The sequence below is a fragment of the Pelophylax lessonae genome (assembly GCF_965119305.1).
Source record: "Pelophylax lessonae genome assembly, chromosome: 8".
Classification (NCBI taxonomy): domain Eukaryota; kingdom Metazoa; phylum Chordata; class Amphibia; order Anura; family Ranidae; genus Pelophylax; species Pelophylax lessonae.
The window spans coordinates 254,418,301-254,433,905 of NC_138775.1; positions in this window are offsets into that span (position 1 = coordinate 254,418,301).

The window sequence follows — 15,605 nt, forward strand, 5'->3', positions numbered from 1 at the left end:
GCCTTTTGATGCGTTCCATTGCATTTCCCCCTCTTTTATTTCATCTTATTTGAGGACAATTGAGAAAATGTGCTTTCCAGCGTTTTCAATGCATTTTGCCTCATTCCAGATGCGTTCCATACCGAAAAAATGCAACATGTTCTACTTTTGTTGACTGCATTGGAACGCACTGTACTGGTGTGAACCAGAGCCATTGGAATCCATGTCAAACACTGTCAATGCATTTTGAAGAATAAAAACGCACTGGACTGCATCTGGTGGAAACCAGCCCTCAGGAGGTACAGCAGCCCCTTCAAATGAATAGGCTGCTTTGCCCGAGCAAACGCAGCTGCTGGAAGCCGCATAGATGTGACCAAGCCTCACAGAGACTTCATCTTATACAGTCAGTGTATTGTTACTGAGTGGAAGCTGTGGTTAGAAAATGTAGTATGCAAATATTAAAGTGGTTCTAAAGCTTTGTGGTTTTTCGCCTTCATGCATTCTATGCATTATCTTCTTACCGGTCTGCTCTGTCCCGCGAAATGACGTAACTGTACGTCGCTTCGCGGGACCGCTACAGGGACCACCATAGGGGAGCCGATCAGCGGGTCCGGTGGCCGCGATCGCTCCTCGTGGAGACAGAACAGTAGTCCGCCGTTGTAAACACAGCAAACCGCTGTTTTGTCAGTTATAAACACAGGGATCCTGTGTTCCTCTTATTTAGGATCACAGGTCGCTGTGTTCATTCAGGAAGCCCATCCCCCACATAGTTAGAAAGCACCCCCTAGGGACACATTTAACCCTTTGATTGCCCCTGGTGTTAACCCCTTCCCTGCCAGTGTCATTAGTACAGTAAGGGTCCTTTCACACGGTCCGCCTCTGTCGGCGGACTCCGTGCTGCTCATCGGGGGATCGATCCGCTGATCCCCGCTGAGCAGGCGGATGACAGCTCCGTCTCCGCTCTGTGTGCTGAGAGGGAGCTGTCAGATCCCCGCTGTTCTCCATGGGGTTTCCATCCCTCCGGATTTCACGGACAGGATCGGATCGGATGGCAGCGGGTGTCAGCGGAGATGTCTCCGCTGACATCCGCTGCCCCATAGGGATGCATGGAGGATCGGATCAGATCTGCCTAAAAAACTGACAGGTGGATCTGATCGGATCGTTCGTATGAAAGGACCCTAACAGTGCATATTTTTAGCACGGATTACTGTAGTAATGTCACTGGTCCCCCCAAAAGTGTCAAAAATGTCAGTTAGGTGTCTGATCTGTCCGCCGCAATACCGCAGACCCGCTAAAAATCGCTGATTGCCGCCATTACTAGTAAAAAAAAAAAAAAATAATAATTAATAAAAATGACATAAATTTTTCCCCTAGTTTGTAGATTCTATAACCAATCAGTACAGTTCAATACACTTATTGGGATTTTTTTTGCCAGAAATATGTAGCAGAATACAAATTGGCCTAAAATGATAAAAAAAAAAAATTTGATTTTTAATTTTTTTTTTATTGGGAATGTTATATAGCAAAAAGTATAAATATATATTTTTTTTCAGAATTGTCGCTATTTTTTTGTTCATAGCGCTAAAAATAAAAATCGCACAGGTGATGAAATACCCCCAAGAGAAAGCTCTATTTGTAGGTAAAAAAGGACATCAATTTTATTTGTATACAGCGTCGCACGACCGTGCATTTGTCAGTTAAATTGACGCAGTGCCGTATCGCAAAAAATGGCCTGGTCATTAAGGGGGTAAAACTCCTGACACTCAAGCGATTGAGTTTGATATGATCTTTTTTCACCTATGTTTGTGAGTAGCAATTTTTATGTTTTATGAATAAAGCCAATATTGAGGATAATGCGCTAGGTCGGTGCGCCCTTCTTTGTGTTTCTTTGTTTGCAGTACTTCTGGACTATCCCAGTCCTTTAGGGCAGCAAGACCTTAGCCATCCGAGATGCCATATGTGAGTCCCGTGGGAAGAGTGGGCGAGGAGCTGGGATTCTGAGCGCAGGAGATAGGTGTTTCATACACCACATCGTTTTGGAGTAGACCCCGCTTTTACTTACCAGAGCCCATCCGATCCAGCATTGTGCAGGAGCGCAGTGGCTCCCGCCGCTGTGTCTCTCCTCGTTGGACAGATTGATAGTAGAAGGAGTGATTGGCTTCTGCTGCTGTCAATCAAATACGGTGACACCGGAGTGGGGTGAGGGCGGGCCAATTCCCGTTTTCTCTGTCAATGGACGTAGCAGCGGGACTCGGGAGGGAGCCCACATGGGTGCCCCTAGGGAAAGCGGGTCTCTGTAGGGGCACCTAATGAATAGGAGAAGCCTGGAGCGCTAGCGGGGGACCCCAGAAGAAGAGGCTTAGTGCACAGAGCAGGTAAGTATAAGGCCTCTTTCACACGGGACCGATCTGTTGGACGGACTCTGCTAGCTCAGTGGGTATTGCTCCGTTGATCCCCGCTGAGCAGGCAAATGACAGCTCTGTCTCCATTCTCTGTGCACAGACAGACCTGTCAGAGTCCCGCTCTCCTCTATGGGACGATCGGATTAAAACGGGCAGCATGTCCATTTTCTTCTGATCCCATCCGATCCAACCCGCTGGAGGGATGGGGAATGTATCGCCATCCGTCTTTTTTCAGCAGTTCTGAAAACAGATGGATCCACCTCCTCATAGAGGTCATATTCAGTTAATTGGACATGATTTGGAAAGGCACACACCTTTCATATATGAGGGCCCACAGTAAACAATGCATATCAGTGCACAAACCAAGCCATAAAGTCCAAGGAACTGTCTGTAGACCTTTGAGACAGGATTGTATTGAGACACAGATCTGGGGAAGGAAAAAACGGAATTTTTGTAAAATCTTACCTGTAAAATTCCTTTCTCTGAGTCCTCCGACAGTCGCCGCCTCTTCATATTCGTCACATATGGGGGTATTAGACTTTGCTCCGAAGGAGTAGCTAGGCAACAGAATATGTTAACAATAAAGCTTTAACATATCCCACCCTCAAGGGGTGGTCCCCTCAGTCAATACCCTCCTACTTCCTGCAACCATATCTCAGTTTTAGTGGAATAGCAGTAGAGTATACATTCAAACCCCAAAAGAGGGGCGGGGGCGGCGACTGTCGGAGGACTCAGAGAAAGGAATTTTACAGGTAAGATTTTACAAAAATTCCGTTTTCTCTTACGTCCTCCGACAGTCGCCGCCTCTTCATATTCGTCACATATGGGGACGTCCCAAAGCAGTGCAAACATGAGGGGTGGTAAACGCATCCGCGCCGAAAGGCAACGCAGTCTCCACATCAAAGAAAGGAACCTCACCCAAGGAAGGAAACCAGCTGGGCAACAGCAAAAATAAGTGCTCAACAGGAGCAACAACCCAGGAAAAGACAAAAAACCAGGGGATACAAAACTTATCCCAACAGCCAGGAGTCCCCAACAAGGGACCCTATGGAACAGCCGCACTAAGAACCTTGCGGCCAAAGGAAGCATCCGCCGATGCCTGAACATCTACTTTGTAGAATTTTGTGAAAGTGTGTACAGTCGACCAAGTCGCCGCCTTACACACCTGGGCTACAGAAGCCCCATGACGACAGGCCCAAGACGTACTCAGAGATCTAGTAGAGTGCGCCTTCACAGGCACAGGGGGAACCTTCCCCTGCAAGGCATAGGCCTGTTCAATGGTCTGCCTGATCCATTTGGCAATGGTAGAGGCGGAAGCCGCCATGCCCTTCCGCGGACCCTCTGGAAGAACAAACAAGGAGTCCTTCTTTCGAAAAGACTCAGTCGATTTAAGGTAAACCCTAATCGCCCGAACAACATCCAGAGAATGCAATCTCACCTCCTTTGGATGTTTAGGCTTCGTGCACAACGAAGGTAAAACAATATCCTCGTTAAGATGGAATTCCGAAACTCGTTTCGGCAGAAAAGAAGGATTAGGTCGCAAGACCACCTTATCCAAATGAACAACCAGGTACGGAGACTTGCAGGACAAAGCCGCCAGTTCCGACACTCTGCGAGCCGAAGTGATCGCCACCAAAAAGGCGACCTTTTTGGACAACATAGACAACGAGATCTCCCTGATCTGTTCAAAAGGAGCACGTTGTAACACAGATAGGACTAGATTCAAGTCCCAAGGGGGCAAAGGATCCCTCCTAGGAGGAACCAGATGCCGCACACCCTGAATAAAAGTGCCAACCAAGGAGTTGGAAGCCACGGGACGTTGAAACAGAACGGCCAGCGCAGACACCTGACCCTTTATCGTAGCCAGCGCCAAACGCTGATCGACACCCGTCTGAAGGAAAGACAGCACACGGGAAACCGAGTACGTGCAGGGTGAAAACCCCCTGGACTCACACCAGGCAAAATAGGCCTTCCAAGTACGGTAATAAACCTTTCCCGAGGAAGACTTCCTCGCGTTGATCAAGGTATGAACAACCTCTGGAGAGAGACCCTTCTCCTTCAGGACCTCGGTCTCAACAGCCAGGCCGTCAAAGCCAGCGACTGTAAAGCAGGATGGTAAATCGGTCCTTGAGACAGTAGATCGTCCCGAAGAGGCAGACGCCAGGGGGCGTCGACCGCCAGATTCACGAGGTCTGCGTACCAGGACCGGCGAGGCCAGTCCGGTGCCACAAGAATCACCGTGCTGCGTTCCGAGTGTAACCTGCGAAGGAACCGGGACAGCAACTGAATCGGTGGAAACGCGTACATCAGCCTGTACTGATGCCACGGGGCCACTAACGCGTCCGACGCGTCTGCCCGAGGGTCGCGCGTCCTTGCCACGAACCTCTTCACCTTGTAGTTGAGGCGAGACGCGAACAGGTCCACATCTGGAAGACCCCACTTCGCGCACAACATCTGGAAGACAGCCGGATGGAGAGACCATTCCCCCTGATCCAGGGTCTGGCGACTCAGATAGTCCGCCTGCCAGTTCTCCACTCCCGGAATGTGAACCGCCGTTATCGCCGGGACATGAGTCTCGGCCCAAGACAGAATGTCGGCCACTTCTCGAGCCGCTCGGGCACTCCTGGTGCCCCCTTGGTGGTTGATGTAGGCCACCGCCGTGGCATTGTCCGTCTGCACCCGAACCGGGCAGCCCTGCAGCCGGTCCGTCCAGCGATGAAGACAGAGCCTTATCGCACGCAATTCCAGAATGTTGATCGGGAGGGAAGATTCCCCCTCCGACCAGGTCCCCTGGGCGGACAGAACGCCCAGAACACCACCCCAGCCCGACAGGCTGGCATCCGTGGTGATTATCGTCCACGAGATCGGACGAAACGACTTGCCCCCGGACACCAACGGGGACTGGAGCCACCACAGAAGGTTTTCCCTGGTGCGATGACTCAACGAGATCTGAAGATCCAGAGATTGAGGTCGCCCGTCCCACTTGGACAAGATCTCCGCCTGGAGACCCCGCGTGTGAAACTGCGTGAAAGGAATCGCCTCGAAAGCCGAGACCATCAATCCCAGACATCTCATACACGTCCGCAGAGACGAGTTCGGAACATCCCTGAGGGACCTGACTGCCTCCTGAAGAGTCCTGAGTTTGTCTTCCGGCAGGAAGACCTTCGCCTGCACCGAGTCCAGTATCATTCCCAGATAGGGAAGACGAACCGACGGACTCAGTGTCGACTTTGGAACATTTATCGTCCAACCGAACTCCTGCAGAGTTTGCATCGTGACAGACAGGTCCTTCTCCAGACCCTGACTGGTCGCAGACCGAATCAGAATGTCGTCCAGATACCCCAGGACAGAAATGCCCTGGGCTCTCAATAATGCCAGAACCGGTGCAAGCACCTTGGTGAAGACCCGCGGAGCCGAGGCGAGCCCAAAGGGCAACGCCACGAACTGGTAGTGATCCTCCGCAATGGCAAATCGAAGGTATCTCTGATGACCCTCGAATATGGGGATGTGAAGATACGCATCCTTCAAATCGATGGAGGCCATGAATTCCCCCGGAACCAGGGCAGCCACCACCGAGCGCAGGGATTCCATGCGGAACTCGCGAACCCGCACAGAGCGGTTCAGAGCTTTCAAGTCCAGAATTGGACGAACCTTGCCCTCCTTTCTGGGCACGGTGAACAGATTGGAATAAAACCCCCGAAATCTGTCCCGATGAGGCACCGGAACCACCACTCCCTGAGCCCTCAGGTCCCGCACCGCCAGGTGCAGATCCCGCAGGCGCTCTGGAGACAGTTGTAGATTTGAGGGAAAAAATCTGCTCTCTGGCCGAGAGAGAAACTCGATCTTGTAACCAGATCGAACGATTTCCAGAACCCATCTGTCCCGCACACGGGCCAACCAGGGCTGAAGAAAACCGAGCAAGCGTCCCCCCACCCCAAAACTGGGTGAGGGCGCCCCTTCAGGCCGAACTGTTATGGGCCGCAGGTCCGGATTGGCCGGACTTCTGTTTCCCAGACCAGGGTTTCTTCTGAGAGCCCTGACCCTTGAACGGTTTGCCCTTGTAGTGCGGCCGAAAGGCACGAAAGGACCCCTGAGGGGGCCGAAAATTCGCATGCTTCTTCCCAGAAGCCCCCTTAGCCTTGGGGAAATGGGGCAAGAGAGTGCTCTTACCCCCGGTGATCCCCTTAATCAACACATCCAGAGACTCCCCAAAAAGGCGAGACCCATCATAAGGCAGATTGGCTAAGGTTTTACGTGAAGATTGGTCCACCGACCAACATTTCAACCAAACCAGGCGGCGAGACAACACCGCCACGCTGTGCACACGTGCAGCTAACGGAATCAGGTCCAGGTCCGCATCACACAGATACATGACACCCTGGTGGATCTGATCCACCATGTCCAGGGTCGCCGCCGAGGCCGAATCGGCCACTAGGACGCGCCTAAGCATCTGCGTCCAACTTGCGATCGCCTGGGCCGCCATGAGAGAAGCAAATAGAGCTTTAAGCATAGAACCCGTAACAGAATAAGTATGACGGGCAAGAGACTCCAGTCTCCTATCCGTGGCATCACGGAAAACAGGGGATCCCTCTGCAGGAATCGCAGTGGCTTTGTTCAAAACCGCAATTGCATGATCCACTGGTGGAGGCACACACCACCGTTCATCAGTGGCAGGGGAGAAAGGATAACGCAGCTTGAATTTACTTGGTACCGCAAAAGGTTTGCGCAGATCGCGCCATTGATCCTTTACCGCGCGCTGAAAATCAGCATTGCAGGGAAAAACCTGCGGCGTCCTGCGTTTTCTCTGCGTCCCATAAGCCGCCAAGGCAGCGGGGGGACACACTTCGTCCTGCAAACGTAGCGTCTGCTTAATGGAAGCAATCAACTCATCCATGATTGCAAGCTCTTCAGGCGAGCCAGGGGGAGAATTATCAACCCCCTCAACCTCAGCCTCTATCTCAGACCCCACTAGATCAAGAGAGGAGCGGGACCCCGATAGGGAGGTCCCTGCCAGAACAGCCCCATCACCTTCACCCTCAGAATCGGAGGACAGAGTAACTCTGGGCCGTTTAGTAGATTGAGCAGCCACCAGCATTTGCACCTGGGCAGCAAGGCCAGCCACAATAGTGGCTAAATCCCCCCCTGGGGGGGAAACAGCGGTCCCCTGGCTTTCCACCAATACTGTGGGAAACTTGCCCTCCTGAGAATCCATTGCCCCTGTACGCCAGACAACCAAGGGTTAACTGTCCCCTTTCAGCAAGCGCGGTAAGCGCAGCCCACCGCACACACTCAGGCACAATGAGACCCCCACAGGGAATATACAGACTGAATACAGGCAATGGACAACAGGAATAGAAGGATAAAACCTGAGGAGACCCCGCTGCTGCTGCTGCTGCCTCGACCAGTGTTCCAGGAAAAAGGAAGTGATGCAGCCAGGGCGCTCTATGTAAGCCTATGGAGGCTACAAGAAAATGGCCGCCGTGCATGTAAACCATGCGGCCGGAGCGGGCGCCGGTAAAATGGCGTCGTTTGGCGCCGAAACCGCCGCTCCACAGTGCATAAAAACACACACAATTTCATCCCATTATATGGATACATGTTAGATCGCCGCAGCGATCGCTGTATATGCCCCAACATGCCATTAAAAACATGCCCCACAGCACACAGCTTCCCACACTGCCCAGCCTGACACACACAGTGTCATACAATTCCCCCCCCCCCCCTTGCAGCCCACAGCATGCAGCCGAGAGATAGGGAGACAAGCAGTGTGATTGAAAGGCAGGTTACACAGTCCCAGACTGAGACCCCCCCCAGACAGACAGGTCCCCACATAGATACACTTACCTCACATGGCGTGGGGAACCCGCACAGGCGAACAAGCCGCTGCACATGAGGCAGGGAGAGTCGCAATTCAAGACGCACACAATGGCGGTTAAGAAACCGCACAGCGTCCAGTGAGGTAGCCACCTCACCAAACATCCCTGCACCGAACAGGGACGGGTCGTTCACCGTGCCAGGAGCGTTACCTGGCTGAACGCTCGATGGCAGACTGGGAAGCCACTGACCCACGACCTGCGATCAGGGGGATCAGCCCGAGACCCAGTCCGCATGATCCTCTTCGTCCGAAGAACTAACTAATGCTGACAAAAACAACAGCTAAGTAAAGGTAGAGAAAAAACTCAAATAAAATATTAAAAAGAAGAAAGAGTCTGGGACAAAAAGTCCCAGCACAGAGAGAGCCAGCCACTCCTGACAAGCTAGACATTAAAACTGAGATATGGTTGCAGGAAGTAGGAGGGTATTGACTGAGGGGACCACCCCTTGAGGGTGGGATATGTTAAAGCTTTATTGTTAACATATTCTGTTGCCTAGCTACTCCTTCGGAGCAAAGTCTAATACCCCCATATGTGACGAATATGAAGAGGCGGCGACTGTCGGAGGACGTAAGAGAAAGAAACATTTCTGCAGCATTGAAGGTTCCAATGAGCACAGTGGGCTCCATCATCCATAAATGGAAGAAGTTTGGAACCACCGGCCAAACTGAGTGATCGGGGGAGAAGGACCTTAGCCAGGGATGTGACCAAGAGCCCGATGGTCACTCTGACAGAGCTCCAGCGTTTCTCTGTGGAGAGAGGAGAACCTTCCAGAAGAACAACCATCTCTTCAGAACTCCACCAATCAGGCCTGTATGGTAGAGTGGTCAGATGGAAGCTGCTCCTCAGTAAAAGGCACATGACAGCCCGCCTGGAGTTTGCCAAAAGGCACCTGAAGGACTCTCAGACCATGAGACCTGGTGGCAGCATCATGCTGTGGGGAGGTTTTTCAGCAGCAGGAACTGGGAGACTAGTCGGGATCAAGGGAAAGATGAATGCAGCAATGTACAGGGACATCCTTGATGAAAACCTGCTCCAGAGCGCTCTGGACTTCAGACTGGGGCGAAGGTTCACCTTCCAAAAGGACAACGACCCTAAGCACACAGCCAAGATAACAAAGCAGTGGCTTCCAGACTTGAACTCTTAAGGAAATCTGAAAATGGCTGTGCACTGACGCTCCTCATCCAACCTGATGGAGCTTGAGAGGTCCTGCAAAGAAAAATGGGAGAAACTGCCCAAAAATAGGTGTGCCAAGCTTGTAGCATCATACTCAAAAAGATGCCAAAGGTCCATAACAAAGTATTGAGCAAAGGCTGTTTTTTTAATTTTTAATAAATTTGCAAAGATTTCAAATCCACTTCTTTCACATTGTCATTATGGGGTAATAATCCATTTTGGAATAAGTCTGTAACATAAAATGTGGAAAATATGAAGCGCTGTGAATACTTTCCATATGCACTGTAATTAGTGGAAAATATGCACAACTCCTGACCCCCAGACTTCTCTCCATGGCATGTCACTGAGAAGTGCTGAGTCCAAGAAGACCTGTCCGTGCCTGGTACGCACCTTGAGGTCCACTGTGTCTTCACCATCAGGAAACCCTTTAATATCAGTTTTGTGTGGACTGACTTTTTTTTAAAAGCGATTGTAACCAAAGAAATTTGGGAGCTGCCATTGCTGGCCTAAATGGTCTCCTTGTAAAAATGCTAGCTGCCTGGCTGTCCTTGGCTTTAATACCTCCTCAGTCACTGGCTTGGAACAAGCAGGCAGATTAGAAAGTCGCAGGGACGTCAGAACTCCTGATTTGCATGCTTGATCCAGGTTGGTGCCTTAGAACATATTCTAGTGGACCTGAACTACAGAAGTGAGAATTTACTATGTTATAGGAAACAGAAATGTTACCTGTGCCTAAGAGGAACACAGAAAAAGTATCTTTGTCTTGATTTTCAAAATAGCAGCTATGTAAATGTGCCTAGGCACTCCTGCATTTTGTGTCATCTATGCCTATAGACTCATAGCATTATATGGAGTGCACTTCCTGGTATGTAGTGTGCCTAGGCACTTCTGCATTTTGTGTCATCTATGTCTACAGCTTGATATATGGAGCGCACTTCCTTGTATGTAGTGCGCCTAAGCACTTTTGTGTTTCTTGTGTCTACAGTCTCATAGCTTTATGTAGTGTGCCTAGGCACTCTTGCATCTCCTGCATTTTGTGTCTACAGCCTCATAGCCTTACATGGAGTACACTACCTCATATGTAGTGTGCCTAGGAATTCCTGCATTTTGTGTGTACAGTCCCTTAGCTTTATATGGAGTGCACTTTCTGGTATGTGGTGTGCCTAGGCACTCCTACATTCTGTGTCACCAGTGTCTACAACCTCATAGCTTTATATGGATTGCACATCCTGGTATGTAGTGTGTCTAGGCACTCCTGAGTTTTGTGTCTTCTGTGTCTACAGTTTCAAAGCTTTATATGGAGTGCATTTCCTCATATGGCTCTTATGTAGTGTGCCTAGGCATTCCTGCATTTTGTGTCCACTGTGTCTACTTTCTCATAGCTTTATATGGGTTGCACTTCCTGGTATGTAGTGTGCCTAGGCACTCCTGTGTTTTGTGTCTACAGTCTGATAGCTTTCTATGGAGTGCACTTTCTGGTATGTAGTGTGCCTAGGCACTTCTGCATTCTCTGTCACCTGTGTCTACCTCATAATCTTATATGGAGTGCACTTCCTTGTATATAGAGTGGCTACAGCCTCATAGCTTTATATGCAATTCATTTCCTGTATGTAAGTGTGCCTTCAGCCTCATTGCTATACACACTATATTACCAGAAGTATTGGGACGCCTGCCTTTACATGCACATGAACTTTAATGGCATCCCAGTCTTTGTCCGCAGGGTTCAAAATTGGGTTTGATTGGACCAGTGCAAAAAGCAAGGTCCAAAAAAGACATGGATGAGTGAGTTTGCGGTGGAGGAACTTGACTGTCCTGACCTCAACCTGATAGAACACCTTTGGGATGAATAAGAGCGGAGACTGTGAGCCAGGCCTTCTTGTCCAATGTCAGTGCCTGACCTCACAAATGTGCTTCTGGAAGAATGATCAAACATTCCCATAGACACACTCCTAAACCTTGTGGACAGCCTTCCCAGAAGAGTTGAAGCTGTTATAGCTGCAAAGGGTGGGCCAACTCAATATTGAACCCTACAGACTAAAATACTTTTGACAATACAGTGCATCTGCAGTATGAGATCCAAGGCACTGCTGCTTCTGGCAGCTAGATTTGGTGATATCCCTATGGTGCTGCTCACTGTTCTGCTTCCTTGCTGGAGGTTCTGACTAGGGATGCACTGATTCGATTTTTCTTGTCCCTATACCGATATCTGGCATTGTGTATCTGCCGACAGGGCAGCCATCAGAAATTTTGGGGCCCCTTACACAGCTTTAGGCCTGGGCCCCCTGGGGCCTGGCCACCAACATTCCCCAGGGCCTGCCCACTGGCCTTCCCACTAAATCCACCCAGGGACATGGGGAGGAGGAATCAGTGTCCCGGCTTGTGTCCAGGGCTACAGCCTGTAGGTAGTGCTTCTTAGTTGTGGGCAGCATGCGGGCCAAAAGTTGCCTGCTAAAAGTTTCATTTAATTCTGTTGCTGTAGGGGGTGCAAGCCAGCCCTGGGCCCGGCCGGCCAGGCCCCTTGGGATGTTTGGGCCCCTTACAAGTGTATTGGCTGTCCCCCCTTGATGGCGGCCCTGTCTGCCGATACCGATACCGAAACCGATCCGGAACTACACACATATACAATATGCATGCGGCTGCAGTACAGAGCAAAGCCGCTGCTTCATGTGTATGGCTCCTCCATTCACAGACGGAGTGCATCTGATATCACTCCGCCTGTGAGCCGGACCTATACAGGAAGTAGCGGCTCCCATCCCATACTACTACTGCACCAAGTAAGGGACGGCTGAGCCGGGACTCAGCAAAACCGGATCGGCGGCTCCGTGCAAGTAAGGAACGGCTGAGCCGGGACTCAGCAAAACCGGATCGGCCCATGGATCGGTTAATTTTACCGATCCCTGGATCCAGCTATTGTGGCAGTATTGGCGCTGATATCTGATCCTAATATCGGATCGGTGCATCCCTAGTTCTGACATGAGGAAGCTAAACACTGCCTCTCCCAAGATGGCCGCCTCTACACAGACATAGTAAGTCAGTAATACAGAAAGAATGGCCACAGGAAGACCACAGGCAATACTGGGGATTAGTCATTTGTCCTCTGTTTGCCTTTTTGAGCAGTTAAGTTCTTTTTTCAAGCCATTGGATCAGCATGAGTGCCAGGCGACTAGCATTTTCTGCCATGACACCCTCTGTGTTCTCATAGTACCAGTTTTGTTTGTTCAGGTGTTACTTCCATTGTCTGAGCCTATAATCCTCTTGGCGTGATACACTTGAAAGGTGATAAGGGTGTTGCTTTTTCAATTTGATTCACAAAGAAATAATTATCTGTAAGAGTTTGAAGTGGTTGTTCTGTGTTCTGGGGATAGTAGTCCGGGACGACATCTCTAGCATTGCAGACTGTATGGCTGCATGCTGCCCCTAACTCCAAGAAGTAGTGGTAGAGGGGTGCTGGAAACACAGATCTTCACATGTGCAAAGATGGGGATCCCCCAGGAGAGGACATTCACCCAACACATGTGCAAAGATGGGGATCCCCCAGGAGAGGACATTCACCCAACACATGTGCAAAGATGGGGACCCCCCCAGGAGAGGACTTTCCCCAACACATGTGCAAAGATTGGGATCCCCCAGGAGAGGACATTCACCCAACACATGTGCAAAGATGGGGATCCCCCAGGAGAGGACATTCACCCAAGGTGAGAAATCCAAGCGCAAGGCTTCATTCACACTGTTGTAAAAAAAAAAAAAGCCATCTACAAGTGTTTTTTTAACTACGGATCTGAGCACAGCTGCAGTGTTTTCAATGGAGCCATTCAAATAGGTGTGTAAACATGAGCTGCTTACATGTATAAAGACATGTATACATGTCTGTTTAACCACTTAAAACCCATGCTATAGCCCAAAGGCGGCTTAAAATGCTGGGAGGGTGTAAATGGACGTCCTCCTTTCTGGCGCAAATCTGTGATTGCCGAGTCCTTGGGACTTAGTTGATCACAGAGCAGGGTAAAGGGCCAATCACAGCAGGCCCTTCACCACGTGATCAGCTGTCAGCCAATGCTAGCTGATCACGGAAGTAAACAGAAGTCGGTTACAGGCTTTTTGTTTTCTTCACGCTGTCAGCATGCATAAAAGAAGAAAGCTGTTAACCAGCTTCTGTTAGAGGGACATCTTTCCCCTTAGTGCCCATCAGTACTGTTAACCACTTGACGCCCGCCCGTCGTCAAATGACGGCGGGACGGAGTGACCATTGTTCTGGGCCGCCGTCATATGACGGCGGCCCAATCAGGCAGGGCAGGCGCGCGATCGTGTGTGCGCTGCCCTGCACTGTCGGTGGCGGCGTTTCCCCGGGACCGGCAGGGGGGGAAACAGCCAATGGGCATGGCTGTTTCCCACGTGATCGGCTGTGATCTAATCACACAGCCGATCACAATAGTAAAGCCCAGAAGATGACCGCGCATGCGCGATCGGGAGCGCGCATCACGGTCATGTCGGTGGCTCTGTGTTCCCTAGGAACACAGCTAGTCACCGGCAGTAGTAAACAGTCACTGACAGTGACTGTTTACTATGTGATCGGCTGTGAATGGATTCACAGCCGATCACAAAATGTAAACACAGAGCAGTAACTCACTGTTACTAGCTCTTCTCCCCTCAGACCCCTTTCACACTGGGGCGATCCGACTTCCCGGGGCGACCTCACAGGAGCGGCCGGCACGGACTTCATAACATTGAAGTCTATGCAGGTCGCCCCAAAGAAGCTCCGGACCCTTTTTCTAAGTCGGAGCGACTTGTGTCGCTCCTATTAGAACGGGTCCGCAGCTTCTCTATGGAAGGCGACCTGTCAGGCGACCAGGTCGCCTGACAGGTCGCCCCAGTGTGAACGGGGGCTCACACAGTTTCCAGTGTGAGGAGAGCAGAGCCAGAAACAGTGAGTTACTGCTCTGTATACCTGTAAAAGTAAAATCACAGCAATAAAGGTCCCCACATAGTCCTCAGGCCCCCCCCCCCCCCCTAATTGCACCTGTCACCCAACAGTCACCTCATCAGTGCCCAGAAATTGACACCCATAAGGCTATGTTCACATGTGAGTGTAGCGATTGCGGGCAGAATCACCGCGATTTTTCCCGCAATTCGGAAATCATTGCAAATCGCGGGACGCCTGTGCGTTGCCCGTGATTTGCAATAGCACCCCAAACGCTGTGCGATGTTGCCGTGATTTCCGCCTGCCGAATTGCGGTAACATCGCAAACAACGCATGACGCCCAAAAAAGGTACAAGAGTTTCTTTGCGGCCTCATGCATTGTTTGCGCGATGTTACCGCGATTCGGCAGGCGGAAATCGCGGAAACATCACACAGTGTTTGGGGTGCTATTGCAAATCATGGGCAACGCACAGGCGTCCCGCGATTTGCAATGATTTCCGGATCGCGGGCAGAATCGCTGTGATTCTGCCTGCGATCGCTACGCTCACATGTGAACGTAGCCTAAAGTTCACCTGTCACCAGAGACTGCCATCAGTACCGCCGTGCACCATCGCCCGTCACCTGTCACCCATTGGTGACCATGCCCGTCACCTGTCACCCCATCAATCACCGTCACCTGTCACCCTATTAGTGATCGTCACCTGTCACCCTATTAGTGATCGTCACCTGTCACCCTATTAGTGATCGTCACCTGTCACCCCTTCAGTGATCGTCACTTGTCACCCCATCAGTGATCGTCACTTGTCACCCCATCAATCATCGTCACTTGTCACCCCATCAGTGATCGTCACTTGTCACCCCATCAATCATCGTCACTTGTCACCCCATCAGTGATCGTCATCTCTCACCCCATCAATCATCGTCACCTGTTACCCCATTACCCCATCAGTGATCGTCATCTGTCAACCCATCAGTCATCGTCACCTGTCACCCCCATCAGTCATCGTCACCTGTCACCCCCATCAGTCATCGTCACCTGTCAACCCATCAGTCATCGTCATCTGTCAACCCATCAGTGACCGTCACCTGCCACCTATCAGTCACCTGCCACCCATCAGTGATCATCCGCAGTCAACCGTCACCCGTCGCACAGCCCATCACAGCCAGCATGTCAAAAAGGATGTACAGCAGCGAGGAGGCCCTTCAGGCCCTCTCCATGACTGATGAGAGCACCGGGGAGCTCTCATCAGTATCCGA